An 11,827-nucleotide genomic window follows, 5' to 3' on the forward strand; every position below is an offset into this window, starting at 1 on the left:
GCGAATCAGGTCTACCTCAAAAAAGAGGAAAAACTGCAATAAACAATCAAACTTACCACCTAAAAGAATTAGAAAAAGAAGAGCAAAAAATAACAAAAGTAAGCAGAAGGAAGGAAATAATAAAGATCAGGGAGGAAATAAATAAAATAGAGATATTAGAAACATTTGAAAAAATCAAGCCAAGAGATGGTTTCTTGAAAGAGTAAACACAATTGACAAAATTATGCTCTATGCTGGAAATTGACACAACAATGCAAACTGACTATAACTCAATAAAATAAAAATTAAAAAATAAATATATTAACAAAAGAAAAAAGAAAAGGTAGTTTCTACTCACCAGACTGGAGGAGAGGACTGCACCCCATGCGGGGTCACACCCCATGGGAAAGCCTGGGGTCAGGATCGGAGGAGCAGGGTGCTGTGGACAGGATCTGTCACAGGGTTTCTGCAGGAGGGGAGGGTGAGGCATGTGAGCAGGCTGAGGACTGGCCATTTGAGTAAGTTCATGGGCTCTGGGGTGGAGGGGCTCCCCCAAGTGTCTGGACTTGACTCTGGGTGAGTTGGGCAGGTGGACAGTGGCTCAGTGTGAGTCCAAGTCCAGTGGAGGGGGTAGTGTGTTAGATCTAGAAGGACTCCTTCTGGGGTGGGAAGGCCCATAATGGAGGCAGGAGGCCAAGCCCAGGTGACTGAGAACAGGGTGTGTCCTGCATAGGCCTGCAGGGCAGACGAAAGCATCCAGTCTACAGAAGGTGGAAACATGGTCCATACAAGGGCTCAGCTCAGATGTCACCCCCTCAGAGGAGCCTTCCTTGCCTGCACAGTCTACAGGGACAGCCTCTTCCACGCACATCTCCAAAGCAGACACCTGCTCCATCTCCTGCATAGCATTCAGGAACCAGGCCCCTGCTCCAAGCCCAGCCATGGTTCCGCTGCCCTGAGGAAAAGCCCTCACAGGAGCCATCAAGCCCTGCACGACCTGGGCCCCACCTCTCTGTCTCTTCTGCCACCACTGTCTCCACCTGACCCTCTTCTCCTCCACTCCTGCACTCCCCCAGCCCTGTGTGCTCTCCAGAGCACGTGTCCCTCCTAACATGCTGTGTGTGCTCACTGTGTCTCATCCACTGCATGCCTCCCACCCAGGTCAGTATCCAGTGCACAGTAGGGCTCAGTAAGTAGAGAATGAATGACTCTTACCATCACTGCTGGGAAAACTTTTGTCTGTGGCCTACTGTGATCACACACCCGTCACACATTCGCTGACGTCCTACTGTGTGTTGGGCGGGTTCCAGATACCGGGCACAGCAGGTAGTGAAGCAGGCAGGTCTCCATTCTCATGCAGCAGACAGCCTGGTGGGGGACACAGAGAAAATTAAGTATAATATACACAATGTCCGGAGGCGATATGTTCCATGGAGAAAAATAAGGTCAGGGAGGACATTTGAGCAGATTCCTGAAGGTGTTCAAGAAGCAGGCGGAGAGAGATCCTGGCTGAAAGAGCAGCCAGCGCAAAGGCCCTGAGGCCACAGTGGGATGCGCGTGGAGGGTCTTAGTTATCCATGTGAGTTCTTAGTCCTGCCTTGAGTACGTATGTTGCTTTTATTTGTAAACCTTGATTTCACCTTTAAAGCAAATTAAACTGCATCATCAATCTGCATAATTTAGCCAATTCTGTTTCAGGTGTTGTGGGCACAATGGCGGGCTAGTTACTTGGGTTGGTAAAGAATTACCAGCGTCTGAGAAGGGTCTAGGAAAGTTTAATAGGGACACTGCTATAGGCAACATCAGGCCACACAGGCAAGAGGTGCCTACACGAGCGCCAAGGTTGAGTGTGTGGGGTCTGTTATTGGGGGGGTGCTATTCACACAAGGAGAAGGGGGCTGCATGATCAATTCATGCACAGGTACCTGGTTGGTTGTGAGATCTGTCAGGGGCTTCTCTGAACAACAGGCTTTACCACTTTAATAAGGGCAGGATGTGAGGCCTCTCTTCCTGGGGCAATGAGTTTTCATAGGGTAAACACCCAGCAAGAGAAGATGTTTTATAGCTTGTGGAAATGCAGGTGTGCAAAGGGTCCTGCAGTGGGGAGTGGGAGGTAAGGTGCCACTGGGCTCTAGGCACACAGAGAGCCCAGGGGTGAGGGTGTATGACTCTAAAGAGTGCCACCTGGCTTCACACCAGGGACTTTATGTGAAAATAGGAGAATCTAGGTTGTCAGCACGTGTCTACTCAGTGAGCTCCCTAAGCCTAGCTCTGTCAGGCACCAGGTGGCTGTGAAATGAACATGAAGGTCCCCACCCTGAGGACCCCAATGAATGAACATCTTGACATCCTCAAGCCCCTTCCCCTGCACCACCACCCCACCTCATCTGGGTCTCAGACTCTGACCCTGACATCAGTGGCACCTTTGTTCCCTATATCCAGCTCCTCTGGACGTCTCTGTGATGAGCTGTTCCATGTCAGCGAGCCCCAAACTGAGCTCTGCCTTTACCCCATGAATGCTTCCTCCCTGTGAAGCCCCTTGTGAAGGAGCCACCACTAGCAGGATCCTTCAGCCCTGAGTCTCTGCCTTCCCCACCCCTCCGATTTCCCCCAGCCCATGATCCCCTCTGGAGGTCCCTATTATCCTCTCCCTCCCACTTCAGTCTTGGGCTGCACACCAAATCCCTCTTCACAATCTCCCACAAGACAGGTCCAGGTCCACTTGGGGACACTGAGGTGACACAGGTGGGTGTTGCTGGGAATGAAGAGCAGGATCCTGGAGCAGAGGAGAGGCAAGGGCTCCCAATCCACCAGAACACAGGCTAAAGTGGGGGCAAGACACCCATAAAGGGTGAGGCAGGCATCACACTGCAGCCCCGCCCTCTGCTCCCCCAGGGTGCCCTGTGTTTCCTGCTTTGGCCTGGGGGACTTCCCCCCTCACTCTCTGTTAGAGGGGTGCCCATTCATTCATTCACACCCTCATTCACCATGTACATGGGTCCTGCTCAGTGCCAGGCCTCAGCTGGATGACAGCTCATCCTTGGGGACACAGCTCAGATCTCACCTCCTCCATGAAGCACTTCTGGATTCCCACCCCTCCTGAAGTTCCTCTGGCCTCAGTTGGGACCACAAGGGCTGAGACCACACTCTGATTACCTCCCAAGGCTGTGATCTCTGTGAAAGCCCTGGGCCCATTGTGGAAAGAGACTCAGAAAAATGGGGCCAAAAGGGGCTAAGAAAAATGTTATTAGTTCTCTATTACAGAGAAGGGCACTGAGCAGAGTGAGGGCAGTGTCCAACCAAAGCTACAGAGGAGGGTCTCAGTGAGCCCTCCCTTGGCCCTGTTACTAGTTCTCTGTTACAGATGAGGACACTGAGCCACAGAGAGGGAGCAGAGCCCTGCTATAGCCTTGGCCCCACGGCCTGTGTCCTTTATTACTAACTCAATGCTGCCAGCAGGGGTGTGGGCCTGGAATGGAGGTTGAAAGCAGCCTGACCCCCAGGACGCCTTCATACACAAAGTCAGTCTCAGGAAACACCCCTCAAGACCTACTATACACCCCTGGGATTGGGACCTGATTGCTGTTCCTGGAAGCTGGCTGGGCTTCCCTGTGAATTGGCCCAGGAGATGCTTGGGACAGACACAGGGCCCCTGAGGCTCCCTGTCCCCAGATGAGCAGCTCTGGTCCCCTTGACTGTCCCTGGCAGAGGCCTGATGACATAAGGTGTTGGCCGGGTAGCCAGCTGTGGAGATGAGGAAATGGGAGCAACATGCAGGTACATGCAGAGGTTCAGGTATTCACTCAACAATCATTGATTCAGGCCTTGCAGTGTGGCTGGCCTGGGCCCAGGCCTGGGTGTCCAGTAGTGAATACAGTCAACCCCTTGAGCCTTCTGGGAAAGCAGTGCTCAGAGAAACGGGCCCTCAGAGCCCCCATCCTGCTCCCCATGAACAATCACACTGAGATGAGGCTGCAGCCATGGGTCCCAGTGGAGGGTGAAGGGAGGAAGGAAACCCAGAGTGGGCACTGACCATGAGCCTGGACACTGGAACCAGATGGCCTGGGCTCTGTAATCTGGAGTGGTCACCTCCCCTGTTCTCTCTGTGCCTCAGTTACTTCTGCAGAAATGGGTGATAAAGCCTGTCCCTGCCCCACAGATTTTCATGAGGAGTCAGTGATCTCTTATGCGTGTAGTACAGTGCCTGGCAATGGGTAAGGATCCTGCTCACCTCAAAATAGTCTGTCCCACTTTAAAGATGAGAAAGCCAAGGCTAAGGGGGTTATGAGACCAGCCTGGGCTAGCCCCCTTCTCATGCTCTGCTGTCCAGGTCTCCTGCTTTTATATCATCCCTCTGCCCCCATATCCACCCAGCAAAGTAGATGCTGAGAATCTGAGCAAATCAGAGTATGAATGGAGGCACACCATCTCCCCAACTTGGGCTCTTGGGGCGGTGGGCAGGATGGGGATATCAGGCTCCCCCAGACTGTCCAGGAGGCCCAGCATGTCCGTCACCTCATTTCCACTCAACACGGAGGTGTGTGTCCAAGGGCCAGAGGGCGATGGAGTAACCCAGGGTGGGTGGATGCTAGGTAGGTGTGGGAGGCACAGAGTGGCCCCTGGAAGACAGTGTCCAGGCAGCCAAGGTGTGGGGAATGAGGGTGCCCAGAAGGGGCAGAGGACAGAGTCCAGCCTGGACACCACCCCCTGCTGAACCCTGATCTGGGGTGAGAATTGGGACAAGCCAGGTCCCCGCTAGGGCTCCTCATCCAGCAAAGAGGTGAGGAAAAGTTAAGGAGACAATGGAGGCTGACCCCACCGTGCTCCCTGTGTGAGGGTGCTGCTTCCAGGATCCTGGAGGTTCCTTAGACCCTTGTGAAGTGGCTGCTGTTTCCAGCCCCATGTGGGTAGAAGAACTGAGGCAGGGAGGACAGAGTGACTCAGGACAGAGCTAGGATTCATCCAATAGTGTGTGCTGGGCCTCTCGCTGAGAGCAGCCTCTGGGCATCATGGACTCAGGAAGTGTCTTGTCCTCCATCTTAAGGCTCCTGGCATGTTAGGCAGGAAAGGTCCCAGTGCCCATACCTGGGCCTCTCTGGGTGATGCTGACATGTGGGATCATGATGGTCCTGGGAAAGGAGAGAGAATGTAGGCTGGGCGTCAGGTCTGCATCAGACCCTAATGATGCCCCTAATGTTGTGTGACCTGGAAACTCCCTGACCTCTCTGTGCCTGGCTTTCCAGCTCTGACTCAGAGGACTGCTCTGCTTGGCACACAGTAGGACCTCAATCAGAGGAAAAAGCCAGCCCTTCCCCAGGAACCTCTCCTCTTACATGCCCAAAGCTAAGCCCATGTGCCACACATCACCAGAGCTGATACTTGACAAACAGGGCAAGTGAAATCCAGCAACCCCTCCCTCCTGCCTGAGGCCCTTCCCTCCTCAGTGACAGTGGCTCAGAGCAGGTCTCTGCATCCCAGAAGCCTGAACTGAGCCTTGTGACCTGGAGGAGTCCCTGTTCCACACAACTTTTTTTCCAGGTGCTTCCAACAAGACACAAGAACACCTGGTCAGTCTCTTAGCTGCAAGGTCCTCCCTTTGCAAATTCCCCCATCACATCCGGGCTAGAAGATGTGAGTTCCAGGGCACATGACCATCCAAATGATGACTTCAGGGAAACATCCCTGCCCACACTGCACTCTTCAGAGCCCACCTTCTAAAAGAAGGGGTAGTGACCCACGGTTGTGCACAGTTTTATCAGAACACAGCCCTCACCCACCCACCATTGGAAACATGTGAGAAGCAGAGATTCCCAAGTGCCTGGACCCCTGTCATCCAGAAAGCAGAGGTTAGGGTAACAGACAGAAGGGGAGAAAGTACTTTCATACTATGTATCTGATAAGGGGTTAACACCCAAAACATATAAATAACTCTTACAATTCAACAGCAAAAAAACAAGCAATCTGATTTAAAAAGTGGGCAGAGGAACTGAATAGACATTTTTCCAAAGAAGGCACACAGATGTCTAACAGGTACATGAAAAGGTGCTCAACATCACTCACCATCAGGGAAATGCAAATCAAAACCACAATGAGATATCCCCTCACACCTGTCAGGGTGGGTGTCATCAAAATACAAGAGATAACAAGTGATGGTGGTGGTGTGAAGAAAAGGGAAACTTCTGCAATGTTGGTGGGAATGTAAATTGGTGCCATCACTCTGGAAAAGAGTAAGAAGACTCCCCCAAAATTTAAAATTAGAACTTCCATATGATCCAGCAAGTCCACTGCTGGGAATATATCCAAAGGAAATGAAATCACTATGTCAATGAGACAACTGCACCCTCACGTTCACTGTATCATTATTTACAATAACCAAGATATGTAAACAACCTAAGTGTCCATCAACAGATGAATGGATACAGAAAACGTGACGCATATATATGTATATATAATGGAATCTTATTCAGACATTAAAAAAAATGAAATCCTGCCATTTGTGACAACTTGGATGGACCTTCAGGGTATTATGCTAAGTGAAATAAATAAGACAGAGAAAGACAAATACCTATGATCTCATTTACATGTGGAATCTATAAAATAAACCGAAACCCATAGAAACAGAGATCAGGTTGGTGGTTGCCAGAGGTGAGTCAGGGGGTGATTGAAATACGGGAAGATAATCAAAATGTACAAATTTCCAGTTAGAAGATAAACAAGTCCTGGGGGCATAATGTACTGCAAGGTGACTGTAGTTAACAACACTGCACTGTGCATATGATAGTTGTTAAGAGAGTACCTCTTAAAATTTCTGATCACAAGGAAAATAGTGTGTGACTATGGGTAATGACAGACGTCAAGTAAACTTAATGCAGTGATCATTTCACAATATGCACATGTAACAAGCCATTATGCTGCACACCTAAAGCCAACAAAGTTATGTGACAATTGTATCTCAGGAATACTTATCCCAGGAAGCGGGGGTGCGAGCCTGGACTACCTACTGCAGGGGCTGCCTTTGCCCTCCAACAGCAGAGGGTGGTAGTTGTGACAGGGACTGTAGGTCCCTCAAAGCCTAGAATGTTTACTGTCTGGACCTTCACAGGGAGAGTGTGCAGACCCTGCCCTGGAAGATGGTGGTCATGGCAGCAACAACGGCCTGCCTGTGTGCAGGCTCAGCCCAGACAGCTCCTGTGCTCTGCTGTCACCGCATTTACTTCCCTCCACACCCTCAGAGGGAGAGGCTTCAATGTTCCGATTTTACACATGAGAAAACTGAGGCTCATTTGCTTTGAATTATTGACCAAGTGGTGGGGGAAGCTTTGAACTCCAGTGTTCTGATTTCAAAGCCACATCTCAGTCCTGATTTTTACAAGGTGGAGGTCCAGGCACTGGGGACCCTCCACCTTCCTCACTTGTAGTCTTACTCCAGGGCTGCCATCCCCGAGGCGTCTGGGTGAACACATTTAATCCGCTTACTCTGCACCAGCTGAGCCCTTGGCTGCCAGTCTGTTGTCGCTGCCTGACACCAGCTGAGTTTTACAAGTGAACCATCACCCCCTGCCAGCCCACCTGCCCTGCCATGTGGGGCAGACCCCTCCTAGCCTGGTCATTCTAAACCCTTAGCTCACACATTTGCACAACTGCATCGAAAGGGCCCTACTCCCTGTGTGGAGGTATCAACAAGGGGAAGGGAGGGGAGTTTTGGGTGGCCCCTTACTCTGAAGGTGACACATGACAGGGACATGTTCATGTCCATAATGGCACTCAATTTGAAGCTAAGAACATGGTCACAGCGAGAGGTAAAAGCTGAGAGGCTACAAGGCTGCTGAGAAAGGGGCTTGACTATTGAATTGTAAATGTGTAATTTAATTTAAAAATTAGCCTCCTGGGTGATAAGAATTTGCCCCTAAGGCCAGAATTGGCCACCTGACCCCTGGGAAACCCTCAATTCCAGGATGTAATCATCTGAGCATGGAGGGGACTTAAATTGGGGTGCTGTCCTCTCAGTCATGGTGCACCTGCCCACATGTGCACCCATGAACTGCAGTTCTCACACATCAAGGCACCTCTCATGCCCTGCCAAGGAGGTCCAGGTCATAAGGAAGGGATGACAGACTGTGAGGTCACACGTGTGCCCCTGCAGGGGTGAATGTTGTATAGGGCAGAGCCCCCCCACTCTCACCTCCAGGAGGGGTGCTGGAGGGAGCAGGACTCCTGAGCCCCTAGGCTTAGCAAGCATCCTGGCTGAGGGTGGGGAGGCTGTCCACTCTGAAGTCATAGGTCAGATGGTAGATTGGGGTCCCACCCCCACAGCTCACCAGTGATACCGTCTAGTCTGTTTTCTCTGTAAACTGGAACCCAGTCACCCTCACCCTCAGAAGTAGGGGCAGCCTGTGTAAATTACAACACAAAGCCCTGGGCTGTTTCAGGTGCCTGGGGGTGTCCAGGCCCCTAGGCCAGGCAGGTGGGAGAGGAGATGTATGGGTTAGCAGGTGTGAGAGCAGGGCTGAGACTTGGCTGAGTGCATGCACTCTAATATCCAGGAACTGCGAGCTACCACTAGCAAGTCTGTTCACTGAGGCCATGTGTACTCTCCCTTGTCATTTACAATCCCCTGTTTGAACAGAGGCCTCTGGAGTCTATTAGCCACATTGTTGCCTGTCACCACACTGTTGCAGTTCCAGGGTCTCCATTTAGCCAGCTTGAAGGAATAGTCAAACTTTTTCTTAAAACCAGTGACAGAAAACCAAAGTGGCTTAAAGAAGTAAACAGGGCAGGAGAGAATGACTTACCTAACTGAGACATCCACAGGGAGATAGCTTCAGGCAGGGCTGTACCTGGTGCTCAGTGACATCAGCAGAAGTCATCCTTCCCCACCTCTGGGCTCTGCCACTGGTGTCATCTTCACATGGCTCTGCCTTTACGAGAGCAAGATAGTCACCAACTGCCACAGGCTGACATCACCACCCCTCAACTCCCAACTGAAATAGAACTTCTCTGCTCCCAGGATTCCAGCAACTAGGCCTGACCTCCGTGGAGCCTGATTGGGCTGGTGCCCAGCCCTGAGCCAATCACAGTGGCCAGGGAGGATGGAAAATGCTGATTGGCCAGATCAAGGCCATGTGACCATCCTCTCCAGGAAACCTGTGAGCTGTTCACCTGTTTTCAGGTTGGGAGAGTGTGATGTCTCCCAGAGGATCCTGCTACTAGCACAAACTGCAGGTGGCACAATGAGCTGAAATGAGCCTGTCTGCTTGGTGACAAGTGACAGGTCACTTAGTGGTTCCCTGCTCCAGGGAGGGAGACATGTCCAAACAATATTGGGGCTTCAGAGCCAGAATGTAGTAGAAAAGCCTCCCAGTCTCCCAAAAGGTGGGAAAGTGAGCAGTGACACTGGAAAGGCACTCCTCTCTGTGGCCCTTGGCTTTCTCCTTGTTACAGTGGAGAGTGCAGTGTTGCCCCTGACAGCCCACTTCCCTGCTGGGAGGCCTTTGCAACAGGTGGAGAGTGCTTGGAAAAGCCCACTTATTCTGAGGAACTGTTATTGCTCCTGGTGGCATTATTATTTTCATGTCACTTGTGAGGTGGGCCCTGAGGGGTCCCTGATCTGGGGGCACAGACACCCACAGAAACTTGACCCAGTATTGCTGTTCATTCAACAATGACTTACCGAGCACCTACTGTGTGTCAGATTCCCAGGGTAGAGCAGTGGTGTTGACAGCACAAGCCCCTGCCTCACCTCATCTCTGCATCCCAGGTGCGGTCACCAGAATGGGAGTTCAGGAAGCAGAGGACGTGGCCGAAGCCTTGTGGGAACCCCTGGGTTTTTCTCTGTGCTGAGGGCACTAGCAGCACACCGATTGTGGGACTCAGTACCCGCAGGACCCAGCATTGATGGGTAAAGGAGAGGGGCATTTCTACAAGCCCATCCTCACTAACCCCAGGCTCCAGAGGGCAGCTCCACTCTGCTCAACCCAAGGGGGCATCTTCCACCATCCTGATCACCCTCTGGTATTACTCCCCGCTCAGATACACTTTTCCCTGTGGCAGCTACACTCAGAATATGTGTTTGTTTCTCTCCCATGTGGTTAAGTGGACTTCAGATACATGATAGTGATGGAGTATCTAAGCCTCTGGGCAGATTGCTGGGTGACCCGCGGAAATTGCTGCACATGGTGAGCTCCCTTCTGCCAACCAATGGGCCAGGCCCCACCACTGTTCTGTCTGTTCTACCTCACTTAATCTGCACAGACACTCTGTGCAGGACATCCTGTTATCCCCCATCTCTGATGACCTTGGGTGGACAAAGCTTGGGTTTGAGAAAGTTGCCCAGGTCACATTGTTGACAAGTGGGGAGCTGGGGATTTGCACCCTGGTCCCAGGAGTCTGGATCATGGAAAGGCCTGGGTGGGGCAGCTTATTGCCAAGGGAAGTCCTGCCCAAGCCTCTCCCATGAGAGCCCACCCAACAGCACATCTAGCAGAGTCAGCATTTCCTGGACCAGATGGACAGAACCTCAAAACTTCTTTGCAAACAGATTGTTTCCATGTTCTTTTGCAAACACAGAAAGGCCACAGGCCAGGGAAGGATAAGGCCAAGAGTGTTTTCATTGGGGAGAGTGAAGGACAAGTGTGAAGACACACAGCACTCCCAGCAGCCCTCTCGGCAGAGCCTGCCACTGGGTGAGCAGCTACCATGACTACCTACCATAATCCTGTGAGGTTCATGCCTGTACAAGCCTGCCTGTGAGAAGAGAAAAGTGAAGCTCAGAGACGTGTGGGGACACTCCAAAGACAAACAGATAAGGTGGGATCATCACCACCATGCTGTGCTGGGACAGGCAGTCACCTGTCACATTGCTCATGCATGGCCTGCTGGGAGTAGTGAAGGCCTGATAGGAGCACAGGAACACTGTGGTGAAGGTGATGTTTCTACCTGGGACAGCTGGTACCGGGAACTCTAGCTGATTCTTCATTGTGCCTGCTTTGAGTGTCAGCATGTTGCAGCCTCATGTAGGGGAAGGGCTGCCTCCTTTCCACACCGGTGCACAAGGAAGAGCATGTACACACTGGCATCACCATAGACCACCGGCAGGATCAGGATCTGGAGCTCAGAGCAGAAACTGCCAACACCAGGAACTGGTGCAAGAGGAGGACCTGAGTGCCCCCTGAAACATTTCTAGTTTTAAAAACATACTTAATTAGGGGGAAGTGATAAACAGTTGATCCCTTCAAATTATTCGGTTATCCAAGGAACAACAGCACCTCAGCATTGTAAGAGGATTAACTCAGTCATCAATAACCATCACTATAGGTATGAGAAAACAGTGTTAGGAGTTACAAAATGGTCTCAAGATCATGCAGGTCAGAACTGAGAACCGTCCAAAGCATGTGCTGCATGATAGTCTCTCTAAGCTACCTGAGGCTTGGTCTGCTCCTGACACAGGGCAGATGGTCTGAGAAAACCACACTCCTCAGGGGACCCCAGGGAGTTGACAGAGTTGAGTTTGGGTTCCTGATCATCTTCTAAGTTTGGAATTTTGAGATTCTTCTGCACCTGTCCTTCCTCCAGAACAGAATCTGATTCAGGCGGGATTCCAAGGACTGAGGCATGTGTCAGGCAAGAGAGCAGGCATGGCTGGATGAGAGCATCGCCAGTGCCATCAACAAAGAGGCCAGGGCACTGAGATTTCCAGTGATTTAGCATCCTGGCTGGGAGGGGTCATGTGTTCTACAGTGAGTTCTGAGTATCCTGCACCGCCCTCGAGGACCTGCAGGGGGCGCGCGAAGCCAGCGTGTCTTAGGTGGCGGTGCGCATGCGCAGTTCGCATCAGCAGCCAACGTCTTCC

General features: G+C 51.6%; 1 long non-coding RNA gene across 1 annotated transcript in view; it reads right to left on the reverse strand.

Moving 5' to 3' along the window:
- LOC135320692 (uncharacterized) overlaps positions 1-11,169 on the reverse strand; it is a 28,444-nt gene extending 17,275 nt beyond the window's left edge. The window contains exons 1-3 of the long non-coding RNA XR_010379952.1: positions 8,772-11,169; positions 1,195-1,347; positions 338-445 (exon numbers count right to left, since the gene is read on the reverse strand). This is a non-coding gene — a long non-coding RNA (uncharacterized LOC135320692). The remainder of the gene's footprint in view (positions 1-337; positions 446-1,194; positions 1,348-8,771) is intronic.
- Between the last annotated feature and the right edge of the window lie 658 nt (positions 11,170-11,827).

The sequence above is a fragment of the Camelus dromedarius genome, unplaced genomic scaffold, assembly GCF_036321535.1.
Source record: "Camelus dromedarius isolate mCamDro1 unplaced genomic scaffold, mCamDro1.pat HAP1_SCAFFOLD_114, whole genome shotgun sequence".
Lineage (NCBI taxonomy): Eukaryota > Metazoa > Chordata > Mammalia > Artiodactyla > Camelidae > Camelus > Camelus dromedarius.